This window comes from Bos javanicus, chromosome 16, assembly GCF_032452875.1.
Source record: "Bos javanicus breed banteng chromosome 16, ARS-OSU_banteng_1.0, whole genome shotgun sequence".
Lineage (NCBI taxonomy): Eukaryota > Metazoa > Chordata > Mammalia > Artiodactyla > Bovidae > Bos > Bos javanicus.
Genome location: NC_083883.1, coordinates 36911980 through 36927958, shown reverse-complemented (window position 1 = coordinate 36927958; position 15979 = coordinate 36911980). Strand labels below are relative to the sequence as shown.

The 15979-nt window shown below is 41.8% G+C and overlaps 1 long non-coding RNA gene across 1 annotated transcript; it reads right to left on the bottom strand.

Moving 5' to 3' along the window:
* Positions 1 to 39: 39 nt before the first annotated feature.
* On the bottom strand, positions 40 to 14299 carry LOC133227703 (uncharacterized). The gene is made up of 3 exons (XR_009729915.1): positions 13667 to 14299; positions 1681 to 1785; positions 40 to 1505 (listed from the first exon to the last, which is right to left on the bottom strand). It is a non-coding gene; the product is annotated as an uncharacterized LOC133227703 (long non-coding RNA).
* Between the last annotated feature and the right edge of the window lie 1680 nt (positions 14300 to 15979).

Sequence of the window (15979 nt, the reverse complement as noted above, 5' to 3'; positions counted from 1 at the left end):
AAATATATAGAATCTATGTTGTCTTGTGGAGAAGGCAATGGCACCCCACTCCAATACTCTCGCGTGGAAAATCCCATGGACGGAGGAGCCTGGTAGGCTGCAGTCCATGGGGTCGCTAAGAGTCGGAATGGACTGAGCGACTTCACTTTCACTTTTCACTTTCATGCATTGGAGAAGGAAATGGCAACCCACTCTAGTGTTCTTGCCTGGAGAATCCCAGGGATGGGGTAGCCTGGTGGGCTGCCGTCTCTGGGGTTGCACAGAGTCGGACACGACTGAAGCGACTTAGCAGCAGCAGCAGTAGCAGCATGTTGTCTTGATTACTGCAACTTCATATGGCAAGTCTTAAAATCTAGCAATGTTAAAAGCCTTAAACTTTATCCTTCTTCAAAAATGGCTTTGACTATTATGAATCCTTTGTTTTTCCATATAAATTAACATATCAATTTCTAAAAAAAAAGAAAAATTGCTGTCTCCTAGTCCCTTTGTACGCCACTGACCCACTGACTTATTTTAATTCTTGTATAATTTTTAAAAAAATACTTATCATTCTATTTTTTCCCAGTAAAATACAAACTTTATAAAGTAAGGGAATTATCTACTTTTTCTCCACTATTATCTTCAGCTCCTCAAATAATACCTTTTGCATAATAGGTTTTCAATAATATTTGTTGAATAAATGAGTTCACTAGTCTTAGAAGTCATTTATCTTATGAAAACCCCTATTGTTTTGAAATACGTTCCTTGCCATTGAAGAAGTCAGAGCTAGAGCACCTTTCCATAGTGTCTTCTTGAATTAGAAAATTTTTCAAGGCTACCACCATCTCCTCCATACCTAGACTGACAGTAGCCAAAATGTAATAGATAGAAGGAACATTGGTCTGAAATTTGGAAGATCAAAATGTCTGATTCTGCTCTGCCACTAACTAGGAGCGTGACCTCAGGAATGTCACTTAACCTCTTCAGACCCTTTTTTTTTTCAATCTGTAATTTGGGGATATCAGTTGTATCTACCCCACATGCATTGTGGAAATTCAATGAGATAACAATGTAGTCTTTGATGCACTGCCTGTCATATAGCAAGTGATCAACAATCATTATTGTTATCATTGTGTAAATGATTATAACTTTTGGAAGTTTCTTTAGGGTTGTTTCAGGAAACCTTAGGGCTTCCCACATAGCTCAGTTGGTAAAGAATCTGCCTGCAATGCCGGAGACCTTGGTTCAATTCCTGGGTTGGGAAGATCCACTGGAGAAGGCATAGGCTACCCACTCCAGTATTCTTGGGCTTTCCTTGTGGCTCAGCTGGTAAAGAATCCGCCTACAATGTGGGAAACCTAGGTTTGATCCCTGAGTTGGGAAGATCCCTTGGAGAAGGGAAAGGCTACCCACTCCAGTATTCTGGCCTGGAGAATTTCATAGACCATACTGTCCATGGGGTCGCGAGGAGTCGGATATGGCCGAAAGACTTTCACTTTCACTTCACTTTCAGGAAACATTGAAAGCTAAGGAAAAAACAAAGAGAAACAAAACAAATAACAAACTTTTCAGAAGTAAGGGTTAGGGAATTATTAGTAACTCTGGGCCTGACTGCCCTGGTATGACTTGTACCACTTCCAGTATGAGAAGAAACTTAGCTCTCTCACCCCTTGTTAGAAAAGTCATTCCTCAACCACAAACCTCCTTTCCATAAAGTAAGATTCAGATCTTCACCAACAGACGCTTTCATTCCCAAATGTCTTCTGCATTTTACCCAAACTGCTTTTCACTGCAGGACTTGGTTCCCTAAATGTCAAAGAGATATATCAAATCAGCAGTCCATTCAGGCATGTAAGCCTTAGTTCTTTAAAATCAGGCTACACGAAGTTGGTGGCCTTCCTTGTTAATGTCACTTCCCTGGTGGCTCAGCAGTAAAGAATCCACGTGTAATGTGGGAGACACAGGTTCAAACCCTGGATCAAGAAGATCCCCTGGAAAAGGGAATGGCTACAGATTCCAGTATTCTTGCCTGGAAAATCCCATGGACAGAAGAGTCTGGTGAGCTACCATGGGGTCTCAAAGAGTCAGACACGACTTAGCATCTAAACACCTACTACTAGTACTTGCTAATGTCATTATTTGCTAGAAACAAGAGAAGAATGGGCAAGAAGGAAAGAAAGCTGGGAGACAGTGAGAGTTTAGCCCGCTATATGCGAGAGTGTATTTGTTCAGGTGTCTCTGTGTGTGTGTGAGAGAGAGAATACCTGAACCATCTCTTTAAAAAAAAAAAAAAATTATTTGTTTATTTTAATTGGAGGCTAATTAATTTACAGTATTGTGCTGGTTTTTGCCATATATGAACATGAATCAGCCACGGGTGCACGTGTCCCCCCATCCTGAACCCTCCTCCTACCTCCCTTCCCATCCCATCCCTCTGAGTTGTCCCAGTGCACAGGGCTTTGAGTACCCCGTTTCATGCATCAAATTTGCACTTGCACATCTCTTTCTTAAGGGCTACACCAGGAACTTGAATCTTCTTCTGTCTTCTAGAATATTGTTGGAACCTGAAGTAGTAGACGCTCTGCATTGCAGTTAGGTTGGTGTAGACATGACGACTAGCCAACTCTGCCCATCGTTTGGCTGAAGCACTGGCCTCAGTTAGGTGTAAAAGGTGTAGAAGCAGCCCAGCTGGGCTGGCCTCTACTGAAAGGCATTCAAGGAATGTGGGAACAGAGACTATGTCTCCCAGGTTGAATGACCTAACTTGACTCTCACTATTGGAAGGGTCCAGATAGGAGATGGGATCTCCATACTTCCCAGGGAAGGAGAGAGGAGAAAGTGGGCACAAAGCCCTGTTATGACAAAGCTTTGGCACTTTTCAAAGGAACCGGGACTCTCACTGCTAAACACTGATAAATGTCCTGGGGCTGGATAACTTGAACCAGAGGAGTATAATCAGTGTACGGGAGAGGTGGATCTGGTCATTGGCACACAAGTAGCTGCCCAAAATTCCCCAGGCACAGGCTTCCAGGAAGAACCCTGAGCACCACAGGGCAGGGGCATAGTTCATGGTTCACCACCCTCATTGAGCACACAGGGGATGCAGAACGCTGCTAAGAATGGTCTCAGTTTCCTCCACAGTGGATTACACATGAAAATCCAGACAGACTAGAAAAACATATTTTTTTTGGACAGGGAAGGGCTGGCCCTGCTTCCTTGCCTCGCATTTGCCAAACACCTGTTTAATACATTCTCCTGCTCATTTCCTCAGCCAGGTGCTGGACACACAAGAAGGCGGAACCCAGGTGAGAGGAGGCAGGAGCAACTGACAGCACCCTGTCACCACAGGTCACCTTCAGGACACCTAGGAAGGACCATGTCCTCGGAGGACTGTACACAATGCTCCAAAAATCGAACTGTTCAAAACTAAAGATAATAAAGCCCCCAGAAGCATTGCCTAGCTGTAGCACTCTGTGCTTGTAAAGCTCAAACCATCAGAGTTCAGAGCATGTAGGATGCTCCACTCTAGTTCCCACAAGGTAGAAGACAGCAACTATCTCCAAGGTACCCAGAGGAAAAGGTAAGGAAAACAAGACAAGGGGAAGGAGCCTAGAAGCCCTGAGGTCCTCCTTTTCCAGGATGGTCCCACCAACCACCCTGCTGGTGCTCGTCCCATCTCTGGTTAAACACAGAAAGCCCGCTAGAATGGCAGCAGCAGTCCTGACAGAGTGATTTCTCATACGGCACCATCTGTCCCCTGCAACTGCCACAGCTGTGGCAACGGTCCCTCTGCTCAGCTTTTGGAGCAATAATAACTCTACTCTTGCTCTTCTATATGATCCAATGACTCTTCAAATATCTGGATATGACTACTAGGCAACCTGAGTGCATCCTCAGCCAATCTGTGTATCTTCTCCCTTCAGTCAGTTCTCAGCATCTTAACTGCTTGTTTTTTTCCCGGTCATTTCAGCTCCTGGGCATCAGCCTGAGGTAGGAAGGGACCACCCTCCTTCTTGCATCTGACAGGCAACAAGTCTGAACTCCCTTCTGAGAACTGGGGGAAAGGAAACCCCTGTGTCAAACAGTGTAATTTCTGAGCCCGGTATAAGATTGCCTATTGATGGAGAAATCAGAGAGAAGTAGTTTGACCTTCTCTGTGGTATGGTACAGGCTTCCCAGGTGGCCCAGTGGTAGAGAATCTGCCTGCCAATTTAGGAGACATAGGAGACGTGGGTTCAATTCCCGGATCAGGAAGATCCCTGAAAGGAATGGAAACCCACTCCAGTATTCTTGCCTGGGAAATCCCATGGACAGAGGAGCCTGGTGAGCTACAGTCCATGGGGTCACAAAGAGCTGGACACAACTGCGCATGCGCACATGTTGTATTGTACAGATAGAATCCAGGAAGAAGCTGCCTTAGGTTATTGTAGACAGGCACTGGAATAAAGTTAATACTCACTTTTTCAAATTTAGAAGCAGATTTTTCCTGTCCCTCTTATTTTTGACGATGGGGACAAGGGAGTACTCCACCCACCACCCACTGTGTGCACAAAGACACACACACACACACACACACACATACACACAAACACAGTGCTATACTAATACTCTGTAGAAGAATCAATATGCTTACTGTGTATCCGAGGTCACCCAGGAGCTGGGCCAGGAAGCACTCTGAAAAACAACCTGTTTTTCTAGAAGACACCTGACACCGAGAGGGAACAGTTAATCTGAGAACTTCTCATTGCTTCACAGCAAAGTAAGTGGGATTTCCCCCAGAGAGAGTAGGCTTCTACCTTGACACAGCTTTCAAGTATAGCTGAGAAGAAAGTACAGTTAATTTAGCTAAGGAGCTAAATAATGTTAAATGACCTCTAGGCGGCTTTCTGCAAGGAGTTCTAAAACACCTCAAAATAGCTGATTCTATCCCGTGAGAGACATGCTGAAGCCCCCACACACGCTCACTTATCATCCATCATTTGTCAACTAGGTCTCCAACACCCACTTTGGCCATCTCTGCTCTTTCTCTAGGTTTAGAGAGGATCTAGATAAAGGTCTATTTTCAGCAAACACCTACTCATCTACTGCCTTCCATCTCCTGTATTTTCTCCTCCTCAGTGGGTCTGTTCAGGTTTCTCTAGGGCATTTGAGCATTAAGCCCTGTGCCTTTTGTGCTACTGTCTTTTATCTGATTGTCTTCAACATTTGATCCATGACTTTATGTGCATTAGGGATAAAGGCCTGAATCAAAGAAATAGCTATGTAGTTAAAACAAAATAAAACACTAAGAACAGAACCAACAGTGGAGAGACTACTAATTAGGGGGAAATTATATAGCAAACGTTTCCTAGTTGGTGGCTTAGAATTCTAAGTACATTTTCTCATAGTAACCATGATATGCACTGCATGAGATATAGATGAAATGGTATAATTATTGTCCTACTTTGAGTAAAAAAGATCCTGGGAACTAGCCTGAGTACCTTATCATTTTTATAATAATATCTCACGGGAAGATACCCTCCTGTTCTTATTCACCATGACCCTTTCCTGAAATGGCAAACATGATTGGGTTTTACTTGTTTTTGTAGGACAAGAGACTAAATTAATAAATTCTTTCATTCATTCCTCAAGCATTTGTTAAATGCCCACCATAGTCAGATGCTCTGCTCGGTGCTTATAGAGACAGTTCTCACCATTAAGGAGCTCAGCTGATAGAGACAGATAAATAGAGTGTCAGAGTATTATGCGATGGAGCAGAATGGTGGTTAAGGACATTAGAAGTGTGATAAATACAGAAGAGAAGACCTTGTGGAATACCACTAAAGGAGATGATGCACCCATCTGGGTGCTTCCTGGAAGCGAAGTCTTCCAGGAAAACTGGGACGAGCCAAGAGAGGATGCTAGAATGACATCACAAAAGCCAAATAACAACACTTGAAGGAGTGAGTGGCAATCATGCCCCATCTATTTAGGCATCCACTTCCTCTCTTTGGAATGGATGTTGCCAGCACAGACCTCTCACCTGAACTCAGAACATTGACCTGTCCACTCTGCATCTCCACAAGGATATCTAATAGACACCCCATCAAAAAAGCCAGCAATTGGAGGAGGGGGGAGAAGAGGTTGGATAAGAATAAGAGAATGGTCTCAAAATTTTATTTGTTAGAACTAGAACAAAACCCTAAGGTATGGAGGATGTCAAAAAAGCTTCAAGGGGAAGATGAGCTATAAGATTTGTTATTGTTGTTGTTGTTTAGTCACTAAGTCATGTCTGATTCTTGCGACCCCATGGACTGTAGCCCACCAGGCTCCTCTCTCCATGGGATTTCCCAGGCAAGAATACTGGAGTAGGTTGCCATTCCATTCTCCAGGGGATCTTCCTGGATCAGGGATTGAACCCATGTCTCCTGCATTGGCAGGGGAATTCTTTACCAATGAACCACCAGGGAAACATGAGCTATAAGATACATCTTAGGGAAAGATAAGAAAAGGGGAAGTCTCAATTTTGAAAAGAAGAGTTTGGATCCTTGAACAGTTTGTTCTTTAACCAAAACTTGACAAGTCAGATGATACATAAATTACTTAGTGCAGAACTGAAGTTCACAAACATTTGTTCTGCCCTTTTGGTGTTAATTTTCTAGTCTAAGAGAAAATCTTCTCCTATTAATTAGAATGATTCTCATTTAATAGACAATTTCATCAAGCATGGTCAGCTATCAAGACAAGAAGCTTAGGACAAAAGGGATCATTTGATTCTTCTGAATCACTTATTTTTATTTGAAAGGTTAAAATCTAAAGAAGTCTTAAGAAACTCCCATTTCCCAGGCATTGTTTCATAGGATAACCCTGGAACCAACAAAAACATCACTGAATCAGCTGGTTACAGTGGGTCGGATCCTAAATTTTCTAATTGAGAAAATTGAGGTGCAGCAGGTGCTGCTGACATTTAGAGCAGTAAGCATCCTGCTTCTTTGTAAATGCACTTAATAAGAAGGGAATTAAAAGACTAATGCATCTCAACACAACTTCCTGTCAGTAGATGTTCAGCAAACCCTTTCCAATGTAAGGGACTCTAATGTTAACTTTTTAATTCAGTTTAATTGCTTCTCAGAGGTTTGCATTAATAACATTTTATGTGATGCCAAGTGATGGAACACTGTCGTGGATAAAATTTTATTTTTAAATCAATGAAAGAATACATGTCCCAGTGCCTGTGGACACTGCTTGAAGATCTTGTCCCTGCTTCCCCTCACTTTACCCTGCCCACTCCCACCTCTGTCCTCCTTGCCATTGCCCAATGAGGCTTTCTGCAAATGTTGCTTTAACCTACTTATCTTTCAGGATTTTTTGCTTCTCTTTACAGCTGTTATAGTTTCTCTAAGAGGAAAGGTAACTTGATAAATTATTTCACATTAGATATTAGGGATTTTTTTGATGTGCTGACTTCTCATCATATTTCAAAGAGATTAAATAGCTATTAAGGTATTTTGTTTTTTGGGGGTTTTTTTTGAGATTTTTTTTATTTACTTTTTTTTAAATTTTATTTTATTTTTAAACTTTACATGATTGTATTAGTTTTGCCAAATATCAAAATGAATCCGCCACAGGTATACATGTGTTCCCCATCCTGAACCCTCCTCCCTCCTCCCTCCCCATACCATCCCTCTGGGTCGTCCCAGTGCACTAGCCCCAAGCATCCAGTATCATGCATCGAACCTGGACTGGCATCTCATTTCATACGTGATATTTTACATGTTTCAATGCCATTCTCCCAAATCTTCCCACCCTCTCCCTCTGCAACAGAGTCCATAAGACTGTTCTATACATCAGTGTCTCTTTTGTTGTCTCGTACACCGGGTTATTGTTACCATCTTTCTAAATTCCATATATATGCGTTAGTATACTGTATTGGTGTTTTTCCTTCTGGCTTACTTCACTCTGTATAATAGGCTCCAGTTTCATCCACCTCATTAGAATTGATTCAAATGTATTCTTTTTAATGGCTGAGTAATACTCCATTGTGTATATGTACCATAGCTTTCTTATCCATTCATCTGCTGATGGACATCTAGGTTGCTTCCATGTCCTGGCTATTATAAACAGTGCTGCGATGAATTTCACAATTTGTATGGAAATACAAAAAACCTCGAATAGCCAAAGCGATCTTGAGAAAGAAGAATGGAACTGGAGGAATCAACCTACCTGACTTCAGGCTCTACTACAAAGCCACAGTTATCAAGACAGTATGGTACTGGCACAAAGACAGAAATATAGATCAATGGAACAAAATTGAAAGCCCAGAGATAAATCCACGCACATATGGACACCTTATCTTTGACAAAGGAGGCAAGAATATACAATGGATTAAAGACAATCTCTTTAACAAGTGGTGCTGGGAAATCTGGTCAACCACTGGTAAAAGAATGAAACTAGAACACTTTCTAATACCATACACAAAAATAAACTCAAAATGGATTAAAGATCTCAACGTAAGACCAGAAACTATAAAACTCCTAGAGGAGAACATAGGCAAAACACTCTCTGACATACATCACAGCAGGATCCTCTATGACCCACCTCCCAGAATATTGGAAATAAAAGCAAAAATAAACAAATGGGACCTAATTAACCTTAAAAGCTTCTGCACATCAAAGGAAACTATTAGCAAGGTGAAAAGACAGCCTTCAGAATGGGAGAAAATAATAGCAAATGAAGCAACCGACAAACAACTAATCTCAAAAATATACAAGCAACTCCTACAGCTCAACTCCAGAAAAATAAATGACCCAATCAAAAAATGGGCCAAAGATCTAAATAGACATTTCTCCAAAGAAGACATACAGATGGCTAACAAACACATGAAAAGATGCTCAACATCACTCATTATCAGAGAAATGCAAATCAAAACCACTATGAGGTACCATTTCACACCAGTCAGAATGGCTGCGATCCAAAAGTCTACAAATAATAAATGCTGGAGAGGGTGTGGAGAAAAGGGAACCCTCTTACACTGTTGGTGGGAATGCAAACAGTACAGCCACTATGGAGAACAGTGTGGAGATTCCTTAAAAAACTGGAAATAGAACTGCCTTATGATCCAGCAATCCCACTGCTGGGCATACACACTGAGGAAACCAGAAGGGAAAGAGACACGTGTACCCCAATGTTCATCACAGCACTGTTTATTAAGGTATTTTGGCCCCTGAAATGTACAGGCTGGAAAGGGAAATTGGGGCTCCAGGAGGTCTTCCTCCCCACACTCCTCTTCAAGTCATAATTATACAAGGTGGAGTATACTAACCCTTTTCAGGAAAAGGGGTGAGAAAAGGCAAAAACTGGACCCAACCATCTCCTGGCACTTCATAGATATAGTCCAGGTCTAATTTAGGTATTTAAGCTTGAACTTCCCTCGTAGCTCAGTTGGTAAAGAATCTGCCTGCAGTGCAGAAGACCTGGGTTCAGTTCCTGGGTAGGGAAGACGCCCTGAGAAGGAAGGAAATGGCAACCCACTCCAGCATTCTTGCCTGGAGAATCCCATGGACAGAGGAGCCTGGCAGGCTACAGTTCGTGGGGTCACAAGAGTCAGACACGACTTAGTGACTAAACCACCAGTTTTTAATCTTTGCAATTACTTCCCCCACACCCAACTAATGTTTTCACCCTCTAAAACAGTTATTTCATTCCCACATTAGTTCTTACCTTGTTCCTCCTGCCTTTCCCCCAGTTTCTCTCCTCTTGACTGGTGTCTGGAAAGACTTTGGGGTCAGAAAACCTGGAATTAAGTGTGGCCTACCATTTGTTGGGTGAATGACCTGGAGTTTTCCCCTTAATTTCTTTGACTCTCTGTTTCCTCATGTGTAAAATGGCCACACTAATAATAATTACTCACAAGGTTATTACGGGGGTCAAACTATGTGATGGATGTGAGAGTACAGCTTTGCAAACCTACAAAGTCCAGTAGGTAAAGTCCAATAGGTATTGTACCAAAGAAGAAAGTGCTCTACTCCGAATGTTCCTGACTACATGATGATGACATCCCGGCACAGAGACTGAACTGGGTGGACCCATGTCTCAGAAGAAGCCAGGTAACGTGCCCATGAAAGATCTTTCAGGGGCGAAGGTGACTATGAATCCACTAGTGACTCTTCTGGGGGACTCGGGGCACATTCAAAAAAGTTAGCACTTAAAAATGGGAGGAAGGAAACAGACAAACAAACGAAAACATGGGCAAAGGGAACAGCAAGGCAAAGGACTGAACAGGCAGAATCTGTTAAGGAGAAAGAAGGTGGCAAAGGGTAGCAGAGCCAGCAGCACAGAGAAACACTGGGACAGAAATTAACAGATGCGCTGCTGAGTGGATAAGGAGACCAGATTGCTCAAGTTACACCAAACCTTAAGTGACCCAGCTCCTGAACAACAGTCTCTGTGTGGTCTGGCATTCTAATGCTTCCTTTCCTTCATGAGGCCCATGCAATGTGACTCCTATTTTCCTTATTTCCCTGTGTACACTTAAATCTTGTTACCTGAAGAAAGACCAATGGACTTCATTCTTCCAGCATGAAGGAGCCTAACGTTCAAACGGTAAACTTTATTATTTAAGGCCATTTTCTTCTCTTTTGTTTGCCCCCAAACCCTTGGATTATTTACTGGTGATCATTTAAAAAGATCTAGCAAAATGTCCTGTTTAAAAAAAAAATTAGTATATTGAATAAACAAATAAATATGATCATAGCTAGATTTGAACAAATAACATTCATGCAGTTGAAAAGAAACTAAAATGGTAATATTCATAAACTCTATGTTTGACTTTCAGACTTGTCTGAGGAAGCTCCAAACCTATCATTGTCTCAAATTAATATATGTGAATGTTGAAGGCACTCTCCTAGGAGGAGAATTCATGGATTGGCTTTAGGGAATCTATGAACTCCATGAAACTATATACAACACTTGGAACATATATGCTTTGTTTCTTTCCATGGATTTCATCACATTCTCAAAAACCACTGACTTAGATGTTCCTAACTCCATCTTGGGATCTCTTTAAACCTCTGGATGTATCTTACAAATTTAATCTTCTTTTATTGATCATCTCCATAGCTTGGTCCTTTCAATCCTAGTTATATAATAACACTTGCTTTCTACCTCGTCCTCAGCCCACCTTTGCCTTCCTCTTTTCTCTTCCCTCTTTCTTTATTGGTCTCTCCCCTTTGCCTTTTCTAACTCCCTCTCCAGCTTCCCTCTTTCCTCCCATTCATGTGACTTCCATGTTTCTTGCATCTCAAAGCTAAAGAGGGTGCAACTTCCCCGCTTAAAATATTTCAACTAAATCTCAGTCCATCTCCTCATTCCTCCTTTTTTTTTGGTAGATCTATCTCCACCCCTCCCCTCCGGCAAGTGCCTGAACAGTCACACAGTATGAGTCACTGTGATATTAATAATGTCCTTTGTGTGGGAAGATGACATCACTAACCCACCATCAGTGGGCCATGTGCCCTTGAGCAATTTTCTCTATAGTAGGAACAGTGGGCATTGATGTCTTCCCACGCCCCAGCTCACTGCCCCTAAGAATAATTTTAAGAATTTGGGGGTATAGAAGCTGGACCCAGAATAGAACAAAGCCAATTTACTGTCTCCCAAGGTTTTGATCTAGGGCTGGAATAGTCTTAGGAGGCCCATGTCCCAAACTAGAAATAGTCAAAATATTTTAACTGATTTTATTTTATTTTTTTGCTTATGGTTAGTTTTGATTATTATTCTCTAATATGAAAGAGATCGGGTGCTTCCCAATGATGAAGTCCTCAATGATAACATTCCCAGTTAGTGAGCATGGGTATGTTACATCACCTTTAATCTTCCCAGGATTAAATCCTCAGGAACCTGAAAATCACTGAGATTAAGTAATTTACAAAAACCACTGAGCTAGTAAGTAATAAATCCAGGACTGAATCTCCTTTTCTTTCTATGACACCATGCTGCCACATCTGCTACAGCTTCAGTCCCTCTCTTCCAGGATGCTAATAAAATGAACCTCAAAATATGGCCAAGAAGAGCCCCTGAGCAGCTTAAGTGACTTGGAGGTCCACCTCTGGCTGACCTTCCCTTTCACAGTTACTTGCCTACAATGAATCTCAGACTCTTTCAGTCGCTGGAAATCGGATGGCTAATTTGTCCTCAGAGTTTTAAGGGTACATTTTTATAACTTGCTCTGTTATCCGTGGCATGGAAGTAGGATCCATTTCTGGCTTGCCCTTACTGGTCACTTATCTGCTCTAATTACTTGGATCAGCTAGTGCAGGAAGCAGCGTAAGCCACCTAAGAACAGTTTGTTTCCTTTCTGTCATGCCTGGAGAGTGATCTCTTCTTGACTGGAGTCAGCTGTGCTGTCCTAATGCTCCAAGATCAAGTGAGGGCTGGTAAATATCGGTCTGGTGCTGTGCTCTGGTGGCATTTCATCTGTGTCCTCCTTCCCTACCTAGATTGTAAGCAGGACAGACACTGCCTCTATGTTGATTATGGTGATGATACCTACAATGACAATAATAATCATAGATAACATACTATTTGATGCTCATGATATACCAGGAAATACACTATATGATTGCTGAAATGAGATTCCATAAGTGGTCTACTGACTTCAGACACCACATTTCCTCACTACTCTATATTGTTTCCCAAATTCTCATATGGGAAATTTGGGAAAAGAGAGAAAGAAGCCTCTTCTAATTGTAGGTCAGTTTTTCAGCTTTGAAGATTAGAGAGAACTCCCAATGAATTCTACAAACATTTGTTACATGCCTACTACATTCTAGCCTTTCTGCTAAATGGGATGGAGATTCAGATATATATATATATATATATATATATATATAAAATTTTAATCTAGCTTAAGAGACAAATATGCAAGGAAAAAGACTTTCAAGATGAACTGGGGCAAGGGAGGGGAACTAATATAAAATATAGTAGGAACCCAGAGGAAACAAGATTGTCTGATTAGGAGAATCTGGACTAGAATTTCTGTGGAGGCTGGCATCAAATTGGTCCTGGAAAGGTAAAAAAGATTTCTGTACATGGAGAAGAGGAAAGATATTTTCCACTTAAGGAATCCACCAAAATTACTAATAATCACAGATATCATTGTTGGATATAAACTATATACCCACCATTATTCATAATACAATTATATCTATTGATTATTAAATCCCAATAGTAATATCAAGGATGAGTTATTACTGTCTCCATTTTACATGTCAGAAAAGTAATGTTCTTGGAAATTTAAGTGGCTTGGCTAAGTGCAAGCTAGCTAAGGCATCTCTGGCTCAATATCCCACATCTTCCCTCTTCTCAGTATTGCCTTCACATCATATTTGTGTTGTGTTTCAGAGATGGGGATGTCATCCTTGTATAAGAACCACATTAATCAATCTATGAGGGTTTTTTTGCTCATTTAAATAAGATTTTCTTTGTTGTCTAGAAAAAGATGCAGAAATAAATTGCTCAACCCTAGTCAAGGCATAATAAAAAATAATAGTATTATAACAGTATTATTATTATGTTTTCTCATATGTATTGAGTTTTAGTATCTGCCAGATACTGTTCTGAGTACCTTACAGATATTAATGAAATCATCACTCACAGCCTACAGAGAAGGGCGTCAATACATATCCACAAATCTAGGTTACAGGCTCACCTCTTATCTCATTTACTTTGTGCAGCTTTTAGCAGAGGTGGAGGTCAGAGGAAGAACATTTTCTTTGAAGTCTATTTTATTTAAATTCTATCTAAACTTCAGTCCTTCCCAGCTGCCTCCTTCCCTAGTGCCCCTCATCCCTTTCACGGAAATTCAGGGCCCACTTCTGAATCCAGTCTATTAGTGTCCCTGAGCAAATGGATTCCACTGCAATGCAGAGCAGGCTCTGCTGACTGAGGATTCCAAAGGTCCCCAAGTCTCCTCTGGTATAAAGGGCAGTGACGTGGATTGCATAGAATGGCTGCCAGCTTGGCTTGGAATACATTTGGATGCTTAAAATACCAGTTCAGTCAAAGGCTGGCCTGCCAAATGAATGCTGACTGGCAGGAAGCACAGACATTCCAGAGAAAGCTCCATCTCTCTTTAACCTGCAGTTCTCATCCGGAATTCACCTCAGAGTTTGCAACAAACAGCCAAGAGCTTCAAAAGTTTTTTGTATGTGTGTGTGCTGCAATAAAGAGATGAGAAAATGAAGGGAGCTGAGGGTGAACCCTTTCCTCCCTGAGCCTTCAGCCTGACCAGAGAAAACACACACCCGTGCTAACTGGTGTCACTGTCAATGAATGGTCACTGACCTACCTGAGGCTCCCTGGGACCCTTCCCATCCTCTTATCCCTAGTTCATTCAGTCCCCTTCTCTCCTTGACAAGAATTTCATACCTTTTCCTCCTATTTTAAACTTCCAACAACTCCCCTAATTCTCAACGGATGACGTTGCCTCTTATTTCCTGTAAGAATTAGAAACAACTAGAAAAGAGCTTCCACATGCTTCTGCCCAACAATCTCACAGAAGCTCTGCCTATGAGCTATCTCAGGTCCAGTGTCAACGCATGAACTATCCATGGTCCTGGCTGAAGTCAACACCTGTATTGTGTTGTGGGTCCCATCCCCTGGCACCTTCTCAAGGATTTTACTTCCTCCAGTGTTTCATCTCTTTCTCACATAATACATTTTCCTATCTGTATACAAACACATTGTTGTTTAGCTCACTTTAAGCCCATCTGTCAATCTCACTTCTGCCTTCAATTACTGCCCTGGTTCCCTGCTCCCCTTTATAGCAATGGTCATCAGAAGTTGTCTAAATATGTTGTTTTCCTTGCCACTATTCTCATTCTGTCTTGAATTCATTCCAGTCAGACTTTTCTCAGCATGCCTTAAAAACTGCTCTTGTCCATATGTTCAATCCCTTTCACACACACACAAACACCCTCAGAGGTGATTGAGTTAATTCTCACAGTTCATCCTACTTGACCTAACAGCAGCATTTGACCCTAAGGATCATGCTTTCCTTTCTGAATTTTTTTTTCCTTGAATATTATTCCTGGTTTCCTATCTACTTCATTGACTCCTTCTGAATCTCCTCTGTTAGTTCTTGCTTATATCCATGGCATCCCAGTGTACAAAGGACCAGAGCTTGGCCTTCAGATAGCTTCAGCACCTGTACTCACTCCCTTGGTGATCTCCTCCAGTCTCACAGAATTAAATGCCATATCTGTGGTGAGGATTCCCTGTTTTATTTGCTGTTGCTGTTCAGTCGCTAAGTTGTGTCTGACTCTTTTGCAACCCCAGCCTGCCAGGCTCCTGATCCATGGAATTTCCCAGGCAAGAATCCTGGAGTGGGTTGCCATTTCCTTCTCCTGGGGATCTTTGTGACCCAGAGATTGAACCTGCGTCTTCTGCACTGGAAGGCAGATTCTTTACCACTGAGCCACCTGGGAAACACCCAAATACTATTTTAGTAGCATCTTAATTGGTGTCCCTGTCTTCACACTTGCATCTTTCAGAGTGACCTTGATACACTATAAGTTATATTGTGTCATTTTTCTGCTTATAACTCTCCAGTGGCTTCCAGCTTCAGAGGGGGGAATAGGAAAAACTAAGCTCTTTACTATAGGTAAACTGGCCTGAAAACTTAGTGATACAGAAATAAACCTAGCAAGGAGTTTCGAGGGAGTAATGGAAACAGAAACCTTATGAGCTGAAAAGTTAATTAGAGATGATAAAATAGAAGCAGCCAGAATAAGCTACTGTTTCAAAAACAGTGAAAGTCACTCAGTCATGTCTGACCCTTTGTGACCCCATGGTCTGTAGCCTGCCAAACTCCAATGTCCATGGAATCCTCCAGGGAAAAATACTGGAATGGGTAGCCATTCTCTTCTCCAGGGGATCTTCCTGACCCAGGGATCGAACTTGGGTCTCCCATATTGCAGGCAGATTTTTTACCATCTGAGCCACAAGGGAAGCCCATTTCCAG